The sequence below is a fragment of the Eupeodes corollae genome, chromosome 1 (genome assembly GCF_945859685.1).
Source record: "Eupeodes corollae chromosome 1, idEupCoro1.1, whole genome shotgun sequence".
NCBI lineage: Eukaryota > Metazoa > Arthropoda > Insecta > Diptera > Syrphidae > Eupeodes > Eupeodes corollae.
In genome coordinates, this window is record NC_079147.1 from 140,252,340 (window position 1) to 140,273,010 (window position 20,671).

Genomic DNA, 20,671 nt, shown 5'->3' on the forward strand with positions numbered 1-20,671 from the left:
GATTCACTTCATACAAAACATTATTGCAAGTTACAGCGTCGAGCAACAAATGCAAATGATAAAATTTTATAAGTGCTTTAGTTTCAACGATGCGAGTAATTGGAAGTTTATCTTTGATGGAGCCCATTATTAGAATTTGGATGAATGGGTACTTGAATAAGAAAAATTGACGGATTTGCGAGGACACCAATCAACGCGAGATTCACGAGGTGCCAAAGCCTCCAAATAGAGCTACTGTTTGGTGTGGATTTTGGGCTGGAGTGGTTTCGAAAATGATGCTTGCCATCCCATAACTGTCAACGGCGATCGCTATCTGTCGACGAACACCAACTTCTTGTGGCTTGAAATGGATGGTATGGGCACCGAAGGCATTAAGAAGATCGCGCTACGTCCCACACAGCTCAAGGCATAATCAATCACCCTTATTGCGATAGTCGTTTTACTAAAACGCCAATTGTCGTTTTTGTAGCCGTGTATAGTTTTTAAATCCGTATTGCGTAGCTTAAACGCCAGAGTCCTTGTCGTTCCAAATGCGATCCAGCTGACATTTTGACACAGACTTTTTAATTAAGCTATTTTTCATGGAGCAGCAGTGAGGACGTCGAGCAGCAAGAGGAAAAACGAAGAAAGAAAGATTTAGTTTTGCAGAGGCGATGAATTCGATCCACAGCTAACCCAATGGATTTGCCTCGTAGTTATGCTCACAAAATTTTTACTGGAACTTTAATATTTAAAATATTTTCCAGGTTTAAAATGTATTTCCGACTCTATAAAGAAGCTTTTCTATATATTTTAAACTTGATGGAAAGAAGTTTTCCTGAGAGGCGTTCTGTCTCAGTACCGAATATTTTAAAATTAGCGGGAACCTTAGGGTTTCTTGCTGAGGGAGGTTACCAAAAAGGCGTTGGGAATGATTTTAATTTGGGACTAGCACAGCCTACATTTAGCATCATTCTTAAGGAAGCGATAAATTTTCTTGAGGAATATCTGTGTCCATTATGGATAAAGATGGAACTCTCCGAGGCAGAAAAAATTGAAGCTAAATTACACTTCTTACAGAACGCTGAAATTCCTGGTATTATTGGGTTTGACTTTGAATTTGGCGTTAAACCAAACCTAAAATCATTTTAATTCTTTAATCAAAAGTTTAACAATTTCTTACTGTCTGCCATTCCTTTCCATTTCGTGTGGGTGGTCCAATGCAATTTAGCTCCTTTGCCAAGGACTCCCACCCCAACTTTGTTTCTTGATTTGCGATTGCACCTCTTTTAAAATTTTGTACGAGGTTTTCATTTGCCTCCATCAGCTTAACAAGGCGTTTCATTTGTTTTTGACTCGTAACTTTTACCCTAAAAAAACTTTGTATAACAATTATAAAAAACAAAAGAAGAAAACCTGTTTTGTGAACTTCGAAATTTGGCTTTTTAAGAGACGTTATTGTTTTCAAAACGACTTACATAATTCGAAAAATAACTGCATTAAGACAAAAGTCACTAAATGAATGCATTCCACATAAACAAAAACGCCAATTGACATTAAACGCCATACGTAATTTCAAATTCTTTTGTCGTGTTTTGATATGTCGTTCAATGACTACCGCAATAAGGGTGAATAATATGCGCGAAAGGTTTCATGGCATGGCTATCTCGCCCCGAGGTCCCACGAGTTAACCACTTTGATCCCTTTCTTTTCCTCTTTTACTCAAAACTACAAATAAGCAAGCGTCTAATAACTCTATTCATTTTACAAAATTAACGTCAAATTAGTTGCAAGTTGACAATACAAATCTTTTATTGCAGGATATGCTATCTCCAAATTTGCAAGTTTCTTGGATCCTCGCTAGATGACTTACACTACGACAAGTCTGGGTTAGACATTTTTGTAGAGGTCGAATATTAAACAGCTTGTATTTGTACGCTTGAATCCGTTTCTCCTAATGAATACGTTGACAAATTCAATTTTAGCGTTCATTTTCTTGATTGTTGTGCGTCCAAACTGTCAAATTTTAAAAGTCAATTCATGAACGTACATCTATCTCTTATGTAATACTTCATTTTTAATAATACCAATCTGTTAGTTGTTAGTTTTTAGTTTTTTTAGATGTCAAAGCTTTATAAAATAAATTGTGGCAAAAATTAAACAAAAATGATCAACTGAGCCTAAGTAATTGGAATGCAGTGTTGTAAAAAGCACAATACCGTACTAGACAGATATTATAATCTATCAGAGGAAGGCGGAGGAGTAATCACAAAAACGTCTAACCGACACAATGTCAAATCTAGAGAAAGTGCATTCGCGCGTTACTTTATTTTTTCGTGAACAATTTTCATTTTACTTTCTTGCTATTGTTTTATTTTTTTTTTCTTTAAATTATTATTTTTTTTTTGTAATTTTTGTGGCATACTACATTCTTAAAGTATACATTGCTGCATTGATGCGTGACAAAACTGTGAGATTTACTGTCAAACTAGGAATACGTAATAAGAAAAGTCATTTCAGCATATATTTTTTTGTTTAAATGAATTGTAAGGAATGATTAAATAGTTAATGTGATTAAAAACTGATAATCTAAACATTTTTTGATTTTATAAATAATGAAACGCTTGGTCTTTAAATTTCTCATGAGCTAATTGAAAACCAAAATGAAATTTTTAACTTTTTGTTAATGCTTCAACATAAAGTAAAAACATAATCTGTTAATCTTTTGTGTACGATCGAGTGGACAATTACTTAGTAATTATTCGTATATCAGATCGACAATGTGAAAGCCAAATTATATGCAAATTTCTTTTAAATTGTTGGTATTAAGGTGAAGGGTCGAAAAACGGAACTATTTTTTAAGATATTATAACAATACAAGCGTTGATGTTTTCTTTCACAATTCACCACGAGGTAAAAGTGGAATTCGATCGAAATAATTCGATGCCAACATAACCTAAAGGCCCTTATAGCCACCCCAGCCCATATGCACTTCAGTTGTTGGCTGCGTTCAGTAATTTAATATTTTTAAAAAAATTTTCAATTTTGATCAAATTCAACAATATGTTGAATATCTGTTCTGTCAGGTACCATCATATAAAAGAAAATCTTGGATGTTGGAACTTTTTTTGACATTCCAGCTATAGAAAGGATTTGAATTGGAAAGAACAATAACTATGAATGCAGCCAGCACCTAGAAGGGACTATACACCCTTATTATTACTTGTCAGTTAAAATACTGGTATATTTCAGACAGTTTAAAAATATAAAACAGTGCAGGCAGTCTCCGGTTTTGATAGAGTTCAATTGTTTAGAAAGTTATATATATCTAAAAACAGTTAGATAGTTGACAAGTCAGAAATAAGTGAAACGTCATTTATACAAACTCACACAGTTTTTGCAATCCAATCCTGATAGAATGACAGATAACTTAAGAGTGCATTAAACGTCAAATTAGTATTCGTCCATTATTGCTTTGCATTTTCTAACTCGAAACTAAAGCCACCTTACAATTGAAGCTTAGATTATTGAACATCTAAAAAAAATACAAAATTAATAAAAAATGATGATAGAAAAAATACAAACTAAATTATATACCCCACCGCCATCGTATTAACAGAATGCAATGAAAACACTTTCAATGGCGCCACTTGTTTTATTTTTCTTTTCTTTTAAATTACAAATTATTTTTCTTTGAACAAAAGATAATAACGTTGTTATTGAATTAAGAAAAGAAAACGCTTAAAAACTACCCTTGAAAATAACACGGCTCGGTAGCGGTATATACCGGTCGCGCGATGACGGCAGGCATTCTTCGAAATGTATATTCGTTGCCCGTGAAAGAATATAGCATTCTCCTGTTGGCGGGTGGGCGAATAAATATGAAAGTATCTGGCCTTTGTATGTATTGTATGTGGGGGCTTATTATACTGTACGGTACAGTATACATCCAAATAAACCATCAAAAATGAATTTCTACTGCACTTTGATTATATTTTCTTTTGTTTATTTGTTTGCATTTTCCATATACAAGTTTCTTGGTTGGAGCACATATTTGAGCCCGACAAGAAATTATATTATAATGACGTAAATGATAAAATTTTCCAGGAATAGATTGAAGTAAAAAAAAAAACGTAAATATGTAAATAATTTTGTATTGGAAAATTGTTAAAATGACAATATTTTACAAAGTCGGATATTTTTTTACACAAATACATAAATGCCCAAAAACATGTTTAACAAAATGTCTCTCGAAAGATTATCCGCTTATGTTCTTTATAGTATGTAGTACATGTTATATTTGTTTATTTAACAACTAAAAACATATTTTCTATCTACATTGTTACAAATTTATTGTTATAATTATGCTGATAGCAAAATCTTAAGTATCAGTTGCGAATGGATCTGCGAGTTTTTGACATTTTTAATATGATAGAAATGTCAAAATGAATTCCGCTCCCTCCTCAGACTACTCATCAAATTCTGTAATCGGTTGGAATCTATTGATAAAAACGGGATTCTTTATCGTTTTAGCCTTAACGTAATGGCTTGAAATTTTAAAAAGCATTTTAAGCGCGGCAATCTGCGCAGTATGTAGTCAAAAGTAAACTTTCACCCAACTTGCGCTTCGGGCCCAACTTCACATTGTAGAGCTGTGTGTTGTTTTCGTTGACTTGACAGTACCACAAGCTTCAGCTTCAACATTGTGAGTTTTGACATATGTCAACAAACATTTAAGAAAAAATCAAAGCATTAAGCTTTTCGGCACTTAAGTAGATCTTCTTTAGTGATGCTTTGGACGTAGATTTATGAGGCCATCTTTTTTATTCGTGCATTAGTTAACACAAACATATTTTGTTTGACAAGCACTGTTTTTCCAAACTTAGTTTACATGTTCGACAACAACATTTATGGTGGAACTAGGATTGTGGTAAAGAAATGAGTTGACGACCAATGCGTTTGCAAGAAAATTCAAAAAGTTTATCAAACATAAATTTGTTACAAGGAAAACAACGCCTATAAAAAATGATATTTCGATTTCGAAAACGACTGAAGTTAGTCTCATTTCGTGGTGCAAACACTAACTACATTCATACCTACGTAAATTTATTGTTCCTTATGAATTTTTGATTTACATTATTGATTATTTTTCCCTAAGCAAATGATGAAAAACAGACAAAAATGAGAAAGCACAAATTTCCAATTTTTGTTTCGCATAAATAATATATTCGCAATTTTTATGACAGCTGTCAGTGTGTTTAAAATGGGCAGGTTCAGACAATACTTCATTTGCAGTCAACTACATTCTTTGAACGTATGTATATTTTGACCAAGCTAGTTTTTTAAGTGTCAAAAATTCCAAACTTGGATCTTTACTTCACTAACTTCTATCTCTAGTTCATCGAATAAAAAACTAACAAAAAACATTATTGTCAAAAACAAAACACTTCTCACGCAAGCAGCAAGTCCATCACGATTTGTATTTTATATTGTAATGAAATATTACTTATTTCTTTTCCAATTTGACAAGGAATCCTTTTCCACAAAATATTAAATGGAATTGTGCAGAAAATTAATAGATTATAGAGCAATAAAGTTTAGCTTTCAGTTGTATGAAAAAATATGATTGTCATTTTGACAGAAGTAGACTTGGCTTGACTTGACTTTTCTCTACTAACTTTCCAGTCAACTTTCCTTAATTGGAAAACAATTTTTTGACAGCTGGCCAATCAAATACTAGAAACTTGCCTTATGTCGCCGGAACCTGCCCAATGTCTTCATACATTTTAGTTTGGTTTGTACAGTATTAACAGTATACATTTTATTAAAATGCAAATTTTTAATAAATTCTCGTCACCACTTTCAATAACTTGTTTCCAGCTTTTGTTTGACAACTATTAAAACTTGACAGTTTTATTAAACCACTACAAAAATATTTATTATAATTTTATTAATCAAGGTTAATCCTTATGATATCGATGACTATATATTTTATTTTGCAAAGAAAACAATAAACTCCCGATTATGAGGTGACTCAGATCCGGTCTCATCTCCATACTCATCTAGATGACTGTTTTAAAAGAAAAAAAAGCATTGATCTTGTCATTTAAAAGATAACTACATTCAAAGAAATCTCAGCATTATCATAATTATAATGTTGGTTGATGTTCAAGGAGATTCTTCGAATCCGAAGAGGAGAGTAAAAGAGTTAAAATGCGAAATGGCATGCCTACAGTTAAGAGTAGCCTTACCAGTATATAAGTATTTCTTTAGTTTATTTTATTATAATCCCGAAATGAATCATCAAAATGTTTGCTTTTGGCACACAATGCTATCCCAAGTAAGGCTTGGTTTTTGGGACTATATTCTTGTTTTCTTTATGTTTATATTATTGTTAACCTACTTTTTTCATTCTTAAATCATATAGTACCATAAAGTTGGACAAAGGCGTATTAGGTACCTGGGCAAAGGCTTCACCTTCTTTTACCGCTTGTTATATTACTCGAATATTATTGTGTATGGTTCAACACACGGAATTAAATCCAATCGAAAAATAAATAAAAACCCAAATGACAAATATTATTATTCAAATCTATACGAGATGAAAATAGGTTTTCTTTTATGTGTGCTATTTAAAGAAACAAAACCATAAACAAAAATATAAACACGTGCGCACCATTGTATGTTGTATGAAGTAGAGGTATAGAAATTAAGTGCCATATTTGTACTGAAGGCATACAATTCAATACAGTCCTCCAGTATAAAGCGGCCCACAGACATTACACTTGTGTACACACACATGAGTACTGAGCGACGACACCTTCGCGTCGTCGGAAAAACACAATATCGTACACATTTAAGTTGTGCCTGAAACCATAAAGAAAAATGATCATAATGAATATTTTGACAGCTCAGGTACAAAAATTAGCACCTCGAAACATGAACTGAAGTGTAATAAGAGACCTTATATTTTGCAATTTCTTAAAAGTAAGGTTTAACAACATCAATTGATTCCTAGCATTTCTAAAGATAAACACTTCCGTCTTAACGTTATCCCCAAAAATGTTCAATTGTTTTTAAGCCTGGCAACTTTTTAGACCATTCAACAGAATTGTAAAGACTGAAAGTTTTAATAACTGCAGTGAGTAAAGTCAAAGTGGATTAATTAAAATGTTTAACTAAAAGTTACAACTCGTGATGACTTTGACTTGACGTTTAAATAAATTTGTCACACATATTTATATAAAATTTGCAAACGTCAAATTCCTTATTTCAATTGTTAATAAAAAGTGCATTTTTTTGGTATTCCATATATAGTACAGTGAAAAAATGCCAACAAAACGATCCGCAGTAGCCAGATTTTTGTATTTAAAAATTGGTACTACTGAAAGAAGATCTGTCAGAATAAAAATATAAAAAAACACAAATAGAAGAAAGTTTTGTGAAAATCAAATGTTGAAATTAACTTAGCGAAAAAAAGTAACTTAAACTAATAAAATAGACAATTTTCAAGAAGAAATGGTAAGAAAACATCTGGAAACTGAGATTCTATAAAAAAAGGTTAATTTATCAATTGCTTAAAGGAGGGAGTTTGTTCGTAGACTATTACATTAACATATGGTGTTGAAGCGAGCTTGAAGTTCGCCTCAATTCTTTATATACCTGAATCGAGTTTAGATGAGCTTGATTTGACTTGATTTCCGTCGATCTCCGACGGTCGAGTCGAGTCAAAATTTGAGAAGAAAAACCTGCATTATGGTCTGTTTATTTTCATATTTGTGTACAAAAAATATAGTTTTGTTTTAATCAAATTACCAACAATAAAATGGACATGGAGTAGATAGCATATTAGTATATGATGCTAAACTAATCAATTCTCCATTGCTTAACACGAATCAAACTATCTCAATTGCACTTCACACCTGAAAAACATCGAAACACCATTTGCATTTTAGAAAGTGCCCAGTTAGTCCATTTTCACTAACAAAATTAAATATATTGATTTTTTTTTCCTAATGGAAAACCACATTTTATTCCAAATGCACAACTACTCAACGAACACAGCTATCGAGATATACGCCCATGTCCCGAATTTCGTTCGAAAATGATTTGGAATCACTTTTCAATTTCACGTGAAATGAAATTGCATGTTCTTCAATGCGATCGATTTTGAAAACTTCGAAATTGCTTCGAACTGTCAGAACTGAAGGATCATCCATTTTTATTTTGTTTCTGAAGTAAAATGTTTGCTGTTTTGAAGATGGATGCAATATTATTGGCTATTTTAAGTGAAAGAAGGAAGCATAATTCAAGAAAAAAAACAAGATGAATTTTGCGAGACAAATCATATCTATTTGATCTACATGACAGTGTGTAAAAATTATGTAGAATTGTTCTGATAAATACAGTTAATTCTTGATTTCCTCTTTTAAGATTTTATTGTGATTTTAGATTAGGCAAAGACGGTTTTTTATATGTTCTAAGTGAAATAGAACCTTTTATGATACCTTCAATTCAAGAACTTGCTGCAACCATCCGATTTCTAGCAGAAGGAAGCTATCAAAGATCAATTCACGTTAAAAAAATGGAACAAACCGAAATACAGAACATCCATTTGCGACTTCGAAAATCCAATTCACGATAACGAATTGTGGAACATCCGAATTCACTTTCGCAAAATGTATTCGAAATAAGTGAAACGCAGAACATGGGCATTAATTACAATATCAATCGTACCAACATTTGAGAACGAAATCACATAAGATCCATTCGAGACTCGTATAAATGTCAAAAACCCATCCATAGTAAGATACTAGTCTAACTTTTATCGGTGTTATTCATACTATGGATATTGTCTTTGTTATTCATGTAAAATCCTACTATACTATGGATAACTTTACTAATAACAGTAACTTTAAGATCGGACAACTCCATTGAACTGCAGAGTCTATTTATCTGTATAAGATAAGATAACTAATATCATTAAAAACATTTCTTAAACTTAACATTTAAAACCCCCCAGGTTGAATGTTTTTGATATTACTTCACCAATTATTATAATTCTTTCGGAATTAGGATACAAAAATGCACGGTGTTATTAAATTCATTCTTGTTAATTCAATTGAAATAATGTTATTCTGATAATGAGTTTAAATTGGAGGGGACAGTTGTCAACGCAGGGTCATTTAGTGTCATTTGTCTGAATTTTAGAACAGAATGAAGATGTCGCCTATATGCTACTGGAAACGCAATTGCTATTAATATAATCAATTACTCTCATGGGGCATGAAACTAACAGTTATTGGCGCTATTAGAATAAGTTATAGCTTCACATTTTATATACAATGTTTATGTTCCCCCGGATTTTGAAAAAGTGTCAGGAGTTTCGCCCGAATAAGATTTCACTTAAAATATAGAACTGACAGTTCAAAAAATGGGTATGTTCAGGAAACAGCTCTCCATAATTGTTTCCATAATTAATGTTATGGGAACAGAGAATGTAAACTATTATTTTTCTTTTACACAAAAAAGTACAACATAAATAGGTTTTTGGAATTTTCTGTTAAATGAAAACCAGTGATTGACGTTCAATCGTTTTCTTTGGTAGAAAACTTTTTGAGTAAGTGAATGCACAATATTCCCCTATTCGTTTTTAAGCATAGCGTCTATTAGTTGTAAGGAAATGAACGATTTGAAATTTTGTTTTGACAGTTGTTGTTGACAAACAGCAAGGATAAAATTCTGATAAAAAGCGACAAATATAAAAAAATTGTTTTTGTAGATATATTATCATCAATATCTTCCCCTTTTCCTTGTAAAACTCAAAATAAAAAAAAAAATTGATATTTTTGTGTGCAATGAGGTTCGGACGAAATTTCTGACAGAGCTGAATGTCTTTTTGAAATTTCAAAATCAAACTATTAAACCTTATTCTGTGTCAGTTTACGTTTACTTTTTCGTAGTTGATTTTTTGACAGCTGTAACTTGATTTATTTTATGCTCAGAACACATTTGAAAATGGTGCAAAATTATCAACAAAATAATGGCCTATGAAACTATTGATGAGCGCATTATCTCGCCTATTTTCAGTAGAGTTATTAGAAATCTCTTGTTTAAGCAGATAAGCCCGAGACGATTGACACTTTCAACGAGAACATTATAAGTGCGTTATTGATGTCATACCTTATTCTGTGTCAGTTTACGTTGAGGTCGAAGTGAGCTCGGAGTCTAACAGCCCTCTTATTTGACATTTGATTATAGATTTCAAAATTTAAAATTTCTAAGAACTGACAATTCTACAATTGCTTGGAGAACAATCAATGTCAAGTGACAACTGGTACCAATTCAACGGAGTGTGTTCATCGACACTGACATGATTTACCTAGAAAAGAAAACAGTCTCCTTATTGTCATTTTGTTGTAACATAATCAAATAAAAGCTTATAGAGAATCCCTCCTTACAATTTCCTGATGAACCCGTTTAATGTACCTAAATTCTGAAATCTCTGGAATAATGCAACCAATAAAAATTATTTATTTACCAAAATGAAAGTTATTGTAAATATTCGTTGTTAATAAAAGGTCCGTTAAATATTAAACAATGCGTTTTGTTCTTCATACCAAAATGCAACACCACCTGTATTTCAAAAAACTAAACAATATCTTGTTAATTAAGTTCAGATTATGCGCTGAGCTTAATTTAAAGCTCCAATTTTTTCCTCATAAAATAAAATAAAGCTGATAAATGTTTACAAAATGAATGAATAATTTGACTTTTGTCTTTGTATTTAATTTAAAAATTAAAATATCAAATAAGCTTCTTAGTTCAGTTCGAGCATCATGCTAATTTTCTGTCTATTGATTTTATTTTTAATTTTGTACACCATCAAGTTGTGACCCGTTAACGTCTGTCGGCCTTATAATAAATTATTAATGTTAATCAAAATGATTCACACACAGCAGCCAATATAATAATAGAGCCAATAGAACATCATAATCAATTGATTCGTATATAAAATTCTCTTGAATATTTTATTTTTCATTACGTATGTAGAGGAAAAAAAATAGTTTAGCTTTTGATTTTATTCTGTATCTTCCTTTCATTCGTACATTTAGATCTTTTTCGTAGGCATAGTTGTATTTCGAAGACGTTGCCGTTGAGTGCTTGTCAAACAACAGATATTTTTATTTTGACCTGACATAATAATTAAGTACCAGTATCTCTGAATGTTGATGATGCCTTTGAAGGGAATTAGTCCAATTAAAATTTAATTGATATACCTACTCATATAACTTCTATTCGGCAAGCTAACTTTTGATGATGTGCGTCTATGGAATGTAGGAAAATGAAGGCAATGAATTGATATATAAATAAACTTTTGCTTGTCTTTTGTTGTTGAAGGCATACAAAGCGACATCGAACTCTGAAGCCTTATGTCAAGTGAATTGTGTCTATAAAATGTTTCAATTTGTTTGTTGGTTTTAATTTTAATCGATTTTGTATTGGAAAATAAATGAAATATTGTAAAAATATTTTTTTTCAACAAAGTAAAAGAAGATTGAACGTGTTTTCAATCTGGCAATACTTTTTTCGTAGTTGATTTTTTGACAGCTGTAACTTGATTTATTTTATGCTCAGAACACATTTGAAAATGGTGCAAAATTATCAACAAAATAATGGCCTATGAAACTATTGATGAGCGCATTATCTCGCCTATTTTCAGTAGAGTTATTAGAAATCTCTTGTTTAAGCAGATAAGCCCGAGACGATTGACACTTTCAACGAGAACATTATAAGTGCGTTATTGATGTCATACGGCCTCAAAGTGACCCCAAACGCAAAAAATTGAGCCTTTTGGCTTGAATACATTCCAGCTGGCCGCGACTGCCACTTGCCCGAAATCATTTGGAAAATATGATGACAATCCCTTATTCCCTTACATAGCCAAATTCTTGTGTCATGACACTAAATTGTGTGCGTTTTATTTCTTCTTGAAAACCGCGCGTATGAAAAAAACATCCTTTATAAACTATTTTTGGCAACCTTACATTTTGTTTGATACTTAAAGTTGTTAATAATTAAGTTTATATATGACAGACATTTTGTAAATGATTTTTTGTTTGTTTTGTTTCGAAAAGATGTGTTCAATTACACATTTTAAGGGTTCTGTTCTATGTTGTGTCTACAATTTTAGCCAAATTTTTAATTACTTTGCTTTGACATTGCAAGTTAAAATTGTGATAAATTGCGTATTGGCTCTCACAAATATCAAACTATTTTTACAAACTAAATTTAAATTATTTGACTGGTTATGTTAGGTGAAGGATTTGGACATTATGAGGATCGATGGATGTGTCCGTAAACTAATTTTCACCATAGTAAACACAGAATCGTTTCAATTTCTTTCTAATCATTTTTGATAATTTATTCTGTATAAAGTTCTGGTTTTAAATATTTGCTGTCACAGATGCATTGGAAGCTATTACAATATTGAAAAGTCTTTCAATAGCATCCAATTATGTGAGGCTCAATGGATGTGTCCGTAAACTAATGTCCATTTTTAATAATTTATTCTGTCCCACAACTCGATTGAAAGATATTACAATATTAAAACTGTCAAAAGTCGTTCAATAACATCCAATTATGTAACAGTTCCCAATTTTCTATCAAGTAAAAACTAACAATTTTCTATTTGAAAATTCAAAGACATGCCGACAATTTTTTGTCTTCCAATTAAAATTTGACATTTTTTTGTTCTTTTTTTTTTAAGTATTTTCTAAATTCTCAGCAACAACAGGAAACAACTCCTTTGTTGTTGTTTCCTGCTTAAAAACTTTGTACTTATCAAAAATGTAATGATTTTTTTGATAAGAACAATATCCACTTAGTGGACAATTATTCAATTATTTGAAGATATAGAAAATTGAATGTTTAGACGAGTTTTTTTTTTTACAGGAAACTGTGTCAACGATTATTTGCAATTTTTTTTCTGTCAATTTTGACAGATAAAATTGGTTGCTTACTTGTTTAATAGAAAATTGGTTAAAATCATCCAATCATGTATAATTATTTTAACTTCTATTTTCAGTAGTTTATTCATTAAGAGCCTTGCCCATGAGAGCGAACAACGGATGGACGAACAAACGTCATTTTACACATTTCAAAAATTCAATTTCAAACAAAAACACAACTAAATTATAAGAAACCAATTGGCACTAATGTTAGGATAATAAAATTTGAAGTTTGTTTGCTAAAACAAGACAATTTTGTAAAAACAATTTTGTAGCAACGAATTGTAGTGTGGTTGCTACGAACTGTCAAACTTTATTCGCGTTCCACATGCAATCCACACTGCAACGAATAAAATGTTCGCGCTCAACTTAACCTCGAAATTATAACACTCTTGTTTTGTTTGTTGAAAAGGATAATTATAAACTGACAATTCGTTGATATGTGCGAATAGAAGAAAAAAAGCTCATGTGAAAGAAAAGTCAAAATATGCGAACATCCACAGTTCGCCGTTCGCAGTTCGTAGTTCATGTGCAAGATACTTTACTGTACATCTGTCACTTTGGACTAAATCAAATCTATACTCACTTCAAAATCTAAAATGAAATATGATCCAAATTCCTTTTTCAGTGACCGGAAAGAAAACTTTTTCCATATCTATATCATATCTTTGAAACAGTTACAGCTGCATCCGATTGACTTGACATTCATTCAATACGATTTCTTGCATCTCACTTAGTATATCAGCCAATCTTCTCAATTAACACTCATATACATAAACATAAACATATACACTCACGAATCTCGTATTCATTGCAAACATCACTGCACATCATAATATAAAAGTTGAACTTAAAATCAACCAAGTGCAAACTATTCGCCAACAAACACCGTTAGATTTGCATTCGCGCCATGTTCCGATTGTAAACATTACCTTATGATGGATTTGGTTATACTTTATACCTATTGTGGGTACACCTTTATCTATCTCTCTCTCTCTCTCTCTCTCTCTCTGTCTATAGGAATAGGTCTATAGGAATAGGTAGGCTTCTAAACCTAATGTAATTTCTTTTAGCTTTCTTTATTAGGTTGAAAATAAATATCATTGAAATGGTTATCCTATCATTCGATATGATGAGATGGTAACACTATCTGGGCGAGAAAATCCATCAATCAATCCCAAGAAGGCACGGGAAGAAGGTAAAAACTTACATATAAATAATATCCGTAAGATGAGGATAGACGTTACATCAAAATGCATATGATGATGATGTTGATGATGATGGCAAAGATGATGATGATGATGGCAGGAGTCTGTGTTGTGTTGTGTATAAAGAAAGCTGGCGGTATGCTGTAGAGTATTAGCTGGTGTTGTCTTTTGAAATTCGATATCAATTCCTTAACGAGTGACTAGATTTGCGCGCATGTATAGCTTGCCGGATGAATCTTTTGGAAGTTTGAGGCTCCAGCTCAGAGACATTAGATATTGAAGCAGAAATATGTGCGCAACAAATGCTGACAACAAAAAGTAGCAGGGTCGTGTTTATTCTTAAAGAAGACTCTAGGCGTCTCCACACTATTGATCTATTAGATCGTTATCATACGACTTTGAATAGAGTTTAAAGTCGAGGCCTACTTTTCGAAGAAAATACGTTGACTTTGTTAAGCATAGGCAATGCGAGCTTGATCACATTAAATAATTGAAGTCCTTTTATCCAACAGATCTCTTCAATTGACCGGCCCTAGATTCGTTGAGCATTCATTATAATACATTTGTCGTGATGATTGTTGCACAATTTGGCAATTCGGTAAAAACTATCTAAACAAATTCTGCAAGTCACATTCAAAACCCATTTTAATTATAAACTTGTCAGTCTTTTCGTAAGATTTGTTACATGTGATTTGTTTTTTCTTCAAATCAAGCATATGCCAACCCTTTATAAGCTGCAAGACATGAATAAAATTGGCAACAAACGTCAACTTGAATCGGCCCTGTCAAATTCTAAGCGTTAACCATCTGATATTTTTTTGAAAACTGTGATTCTGATACCTAGAAGAGGATTTCTTAGACTAATTTCTTCGATTTCGTTGCATCTATTTCAATATTTAAACAATTTGCCAGAAAAATTGGCAACAACAAATTATGAGGAGTGGAACTCGTGTTGAAAGCTAATATTGGCTAATATTTGCCAATAATGGCCGAACTGTCAAAAGTCTTCGAAATTAGGTGACATTTACTAATCGTTGACAATGTTTTGTGTTCTAATTAAATGTCTGTTTACACGGTTCGAAGAATTTAGAAATAAAAAAATAGTAGACTTATTGGAAGACAATTTTGTTTGTTTCTAAAAACAACATCGCATCGCCTTCAAGAATTTCCAGGAGACCGAAACACTGTCAAAGTTACAACTAAACGTTGTGCAGAGGTTTGACCATTTGGCTTAAGATGGTGTTGCCAACGTCTCGCTAAACCGTGTCTTCAGCTAGTTTAAGCTCCGCCCAACCGATATGCATCCCACAAGCATTGTATGGTCTTGATCTCATGGATAAATTGTAAAATTTGTTCATGTGTCCAATCTTTTACAACTTTTTTGTTTGTATGCATTCTGGCTCGTTATTTTTCCAGATGGTGACTTGCTATTTTTTTCATTTTCGTGGTTTGTAAATTCTTACAAAATCCTGTACATTTTTCCAGCTCAAAAACTTTCTGTCAATTAAAAATTGGACAATGTTAGTGGTAAGAATTAATTAGTGGATAATCATCCTATTATTTGAAATTATAAAAAGTTGGGTTCTAGATGAGTTCATCCGATTTGGCTGCCAATCTGTCACTTTTGACAGATAAAAAATAGGTATTTATACGGTTAATGAAAAGTTAGTTAATATTTTGCCAGAAATTTGCCAATATTGATAGATCTTCTAATTTTATAAGGGCATATCAGGAAAGGCGCTAATTCAAGTCTAATGCGCCTTATGTTTACAAAAAAATATTTTCTTGCAAGGATGATGGTGTTAATGAACCGAACAGTACCGCCATCTACCACCGCCATCGAAATATATCTACTTCTTTTGCCTTCGTCTACCTCTTCTTCTTCGTCGTTGACGTTAGTCGTCAGCCGTCATCTAGGAGAAGATATTCTATTTCTTCGACGTCGTTAGAGAATTCAATATAAAAAACAAAAATCTGCGGTTTCCTTCTCCACACACGTAGAGGTACTTAGATACTTCATAATAGAATAATGATGACAAAAAACAATTCAACTCTTTGCTTACCTCGATGTACACATGCGAAGCCACGCTAATCGATATGCTTCAAATATTATCGTACTTCCGGTTGGTTATTACCTCCGTTGACTTTGTTGGCGGTAGATTGCTATGCCAGTGCGACTGAAAAACAAAAACAACAACGTCAGAATAGAATTCAGAATAACACAGTTCGGTGAATGCGCTTGAGTATGTGATCATACAAGCGTGCGGATTGCGGCTCCCGGTACATACTTGGCCGCGTACGAAAAATGCGGTAATTCTATTGGGTGGTGATGCGAAGAGCTCTGACAATGAAGATAACAACGACTGACGGACGACAACGTCAACGACGACGACGACGACAACGCCAACGGTGGATGGTGGAATTTATCATTTGTGATATGATAAATAATATTATATGATGGTAATCGTGACGTTTTTTTTTTAATTCTTTCCTCTTTGATAGCTTTTTAAAATTTTGATTTTTCTTGTTTTCTTTTATATGCTAATAATATATTAGGTGAAAGTCTATGATACTAAGATTTTAGAAATAAACTGACGATTTTGAAAAATTTAGTGCCAATTCAAGCTTTAAAAAACTAGAGACGTTTTTAACAGAAATTATTTTTCTTGGTTAAGCAGACTGAATGCGCTTTTTTGCTTCTTTAAAAATTAAATAGTTATCACTCGATTTTCAAAATCAAATGGGGTGGCGCAACAGTCCGTTGTGAACCAGGGCCTAGTGACTTACAACTCTCAACCATTGCTTTGTGCGAGTACTGTTGTCAGGAATGGAAGGGACCTACAATTTTAGGCCGAATCCGAACGGCTAGTTTGAGAAAGCACTTTTTCATGACAAGAATTACTCTTGAAGGATTTGTCAATTCCTCGCAAGAGGCAGTACCCGCGAAATTTTTTTTTTTTTAAATTAAGGTGGCACAGGCAGGGATCGAACCCAAGACCCCTTGCATGACAGTCCAGCGCACTAACCATCATGCTACGGGTACTACTCGATTTTGTAAAGCTTAATTTTTGAGGTTCTGTGTTGCGTTTCAGTACAGGTACCAGTACCGTTAGGTTCGGTAAGGTTGGGTTAAAGTGGTAGCTGAACGGAATAGCCATGACACTTGGACCAAAAGTTGACTCGTTGTGATACTACATGGATCTAAAGATTTAGCTTAATCTTTAAAACCAGCGCTACAAGCTATAAAGAATTGGAGACAATAAATATCGAAGTTTCTCATATCTCTTGAACTTTGTAGTAGAAGTCTCCTAAGCGGTGTCATCGTCTTTTTTCTTTCTTCTTCTTCTTTGCAGCTTTTGCGTTAATATTTTGCAGGAGCTCCACGCCGAAATGCTTTCCATAATTTTAAGGCAGTGTCTTGTAAAAACGCCCATTATTTACTAACAGAATTGAGTTTCTGAGAGCGTTAAGCATCAAGCATAGGCCAAATTAGTTAAGTTGAGAGTCAAGTGGTGGTATTAGTCCATCTGGGGTTCATCTTCTTTATGGTATCATGCTTAAGCAAAGGTTTCCAGGTATTTATAAAAGTGAATCCCTTCGGCTTCCAAAAATTGATCATGCTCAGCCAAAGGCTCATCGCGTTGCTATCTATGAATACCTCTTCATTGTGTCCAACAAATATTTCCATGCCCCAAAACATCCCGAATTGGAAACAATACCCAAATTACATGTCATCAAGACAATGCAATCTCTGCATTCCCGTGGATTGGTGAAGGAACAGTTCGCCTGGAGGCATTACTACTGGCATTTGACCAATGAAAGTATTGAATACCTCAGGACATAAATACCTGCACTTGCCCCCACAGATTGTCTCAGCAACATTGAAACGCCCAGCCAGGACTGAGACTGCTCGTCCACGACCAACTGTTTCCGAAGATCGTTCTGCATACAGACGTGCCCCAGGCGGTGCTGACAAGAAGGGAAACGTAGGAGTGAATGGGTGGTTACGCTTACCTTATTGCCAAGAGTTCCAGAAATAAAGAAAATGGAGAACAAAGTGCAAATAGTTTAACATCGAACTTCGATATTCGGGATAAAGAATTCCATAATTTCGAAGTAGGGTTAGGGTTTCTTTTTTGGAAAACCCTCTGATCCACTTGGAACATCTTTCTTTTTCTTAAAATCCTAAAATCCTCTCCTTTTATTTTTTCACTGAAACGCAAATAATTTGATGCAATGAATATAAAACCAACAAAATGTTACTTTTTAACATCTGAGTTTGAAATTAAAGCCATATTTTGCCATTTCTCCTATCTTTTCTTCTGACTGGAATAGAAACGATCCCCTTTATAAAACAGGCATGAATTCGCCTCTACTTCCAAAATCAGCTGTTCATTGGAACATTTCATTTACTGCTCTTAAAAGAATAACGGACTAAACCAATTGCTAAAAATTAAAGTAGCCATTCGGTGATTTTAACTTAAGCAAATTGTCAAGAGATATTAAATTGTAAAATTGTTTAAAATTAGGTAAATCATCTTTAAAGCTTTAAAGCATTTTACTAAATCGTTTCAAATTTTACGTTTTGTTATTGTCATTTCGCTTTAAAAATATATATTTAGGTTTATATTCAAATAATATTTACCTTTTTTCGATTGTTTCTGTCAAAGACTAGAAGGGAATTTTTAGGTTAACGTTCGTAAAAACATTTTGTTCGTTCAAGTGAGGATCGTATGTGGAAAGCGAATTGAGTTTGACAGTTCGTTACACTCAGATCGTAATTCGCGATGAACAACTTGTATTTTTTTTTAAATTCGAACAGCTAATTTTATTTAGCTGTTCTAACTTAAAATCAATTGAAGCTATTTGTCTGTCTTCTTTTTTGTTTACATTTTGCACACATGCAAATAATTAAAGTTTATAAACTGTTTAAAATCACATATATTTATTCAATATTCGACCTTTGGTCGCACAAACGTGCATAGTGAAAATGTTAAGTTCATTAAATAAACTGACAATGACAGTCCGATAATTAGTGAAAGGATGCGTTCACAAAGTGAATTTAAAGTTGTCAATAGTCTACTGGAAAACCTTCTATGTGTGTACGTACATTTTAAAACAATTTATCAGACACATAAGTATAACTGTATTATTATATGGTCTACTGCTACTTTTGTACCTTTTTTATGTTCTGTTTGCTCATATACAATACATAGTAACATATCAATCAAACTAACTCACTCAATAGACAAAGTTTAAAGCTTTCACACATCGATTCGTGTTTTGCTATTGAAAAGGCCATTACTCCCTTTTGTATGCACTTGGCCAATACAGCAATACAGGAAACATCAACTGCTTGACTGAACCCAATTGAAAATTTGTTCACCCTATATTGGCAGACCCTATTGTTCACGTCTCGTATTACCACACACCATTCGCCCTGCCTGTTTCCTGATACTTCAAGTTGCTCCTATGTATATCTAGTATATACATAAAATCTGTATAAACGTACTCGTATGTATATAGTCTACCAAAATTTACACATTCAATGTAAAACACATTAGAACCAATAGAGCATCTAAGATAAACATGTATATGTGTGATGTGTATAAACTTAAGGAGTTACTAATAGCTTTTTTCTAAACGGTTGTTCTTGGAAAAGAAACAGAGAGAAAAAGAATGAAACCTATACTCTATAAGAATTCTATGCAAACATTAATCACCCGACAAACATACACTAATCTTGCGCCACCACAATCCAAGTGTGAACGAACCTTTTATTGTTTTTCTTCTTGACTATAACTTTTTGTTTAACTTTAGTGAGATACGACATTGGTACAAGGGTGCTGTTGTTTTCTCACTTCTCAGTCGTTATCGTTTAGAAAATGACTTGGCTATAATATAGTTACTTATAATGGGCCTGGTGACTATTAAGGGTTTTTATTTGCTGTGAAAAAAACATGTTATAAAAACGTAGTAATATAATACCTCCATGAATGGTGCTTTGGGGAAATAATTATTTCAGATTCTCTCCACGCGACATTTTCTGTTATCCCTAGCAGAGGCCATAATCTGCATAATTAGATTGCAAATGGCTGATTCTTCCGTTCAGCAGGGAAATATTATAACCTTGATTTTAAAATTAAACTTCTTGAGTTTATATTGGTCAAAAATACTTAATAACCAGGATGGGAATCTTCTATGAGTTGAACTAGTGTCACTTTGCAACAACAAAAAAGCGAAATAAATTAGTTTGGTTTTGACAGCTGTTTGGGCATGTTTTCGATGAAAACATCAGTTTTAAGCTATAGTTTTGTTGGTAGCAAACCTTTGTTTGTTTTAAAAAATAGCATGCACAAGAAGTCTTTAAATTTTTTAGAATTTAACTCAGATTTTATTTTAAGGATGGGTTCGTTGATTCATAACATTAAGGGTGCTAACACATTTTTAAAAAATGTATAAACATTTTTATAT

At 32.8% G+C, this 20,671-nt stretch overlaps 1 protein-coding gene and 1 pseudogene across 5 annotated transcripts in view; both read left to right on the plus strand.

Moving 5' to 3' along the window:
- The window catches only part of LOC129938734 (uncharacterized protein CG43427), a 145,279-nt gene that overhangs the window by 41,845 nt on the left and 82,763 nt on the right, over positions 1–20,671 (plus strand). The window lies entirely within an intron of this gene.
- LOC129945170 (40S ribosomal protein S10b-like) lies at positions 17,751–18,237 on the plus strand (annotated as a pseudogene).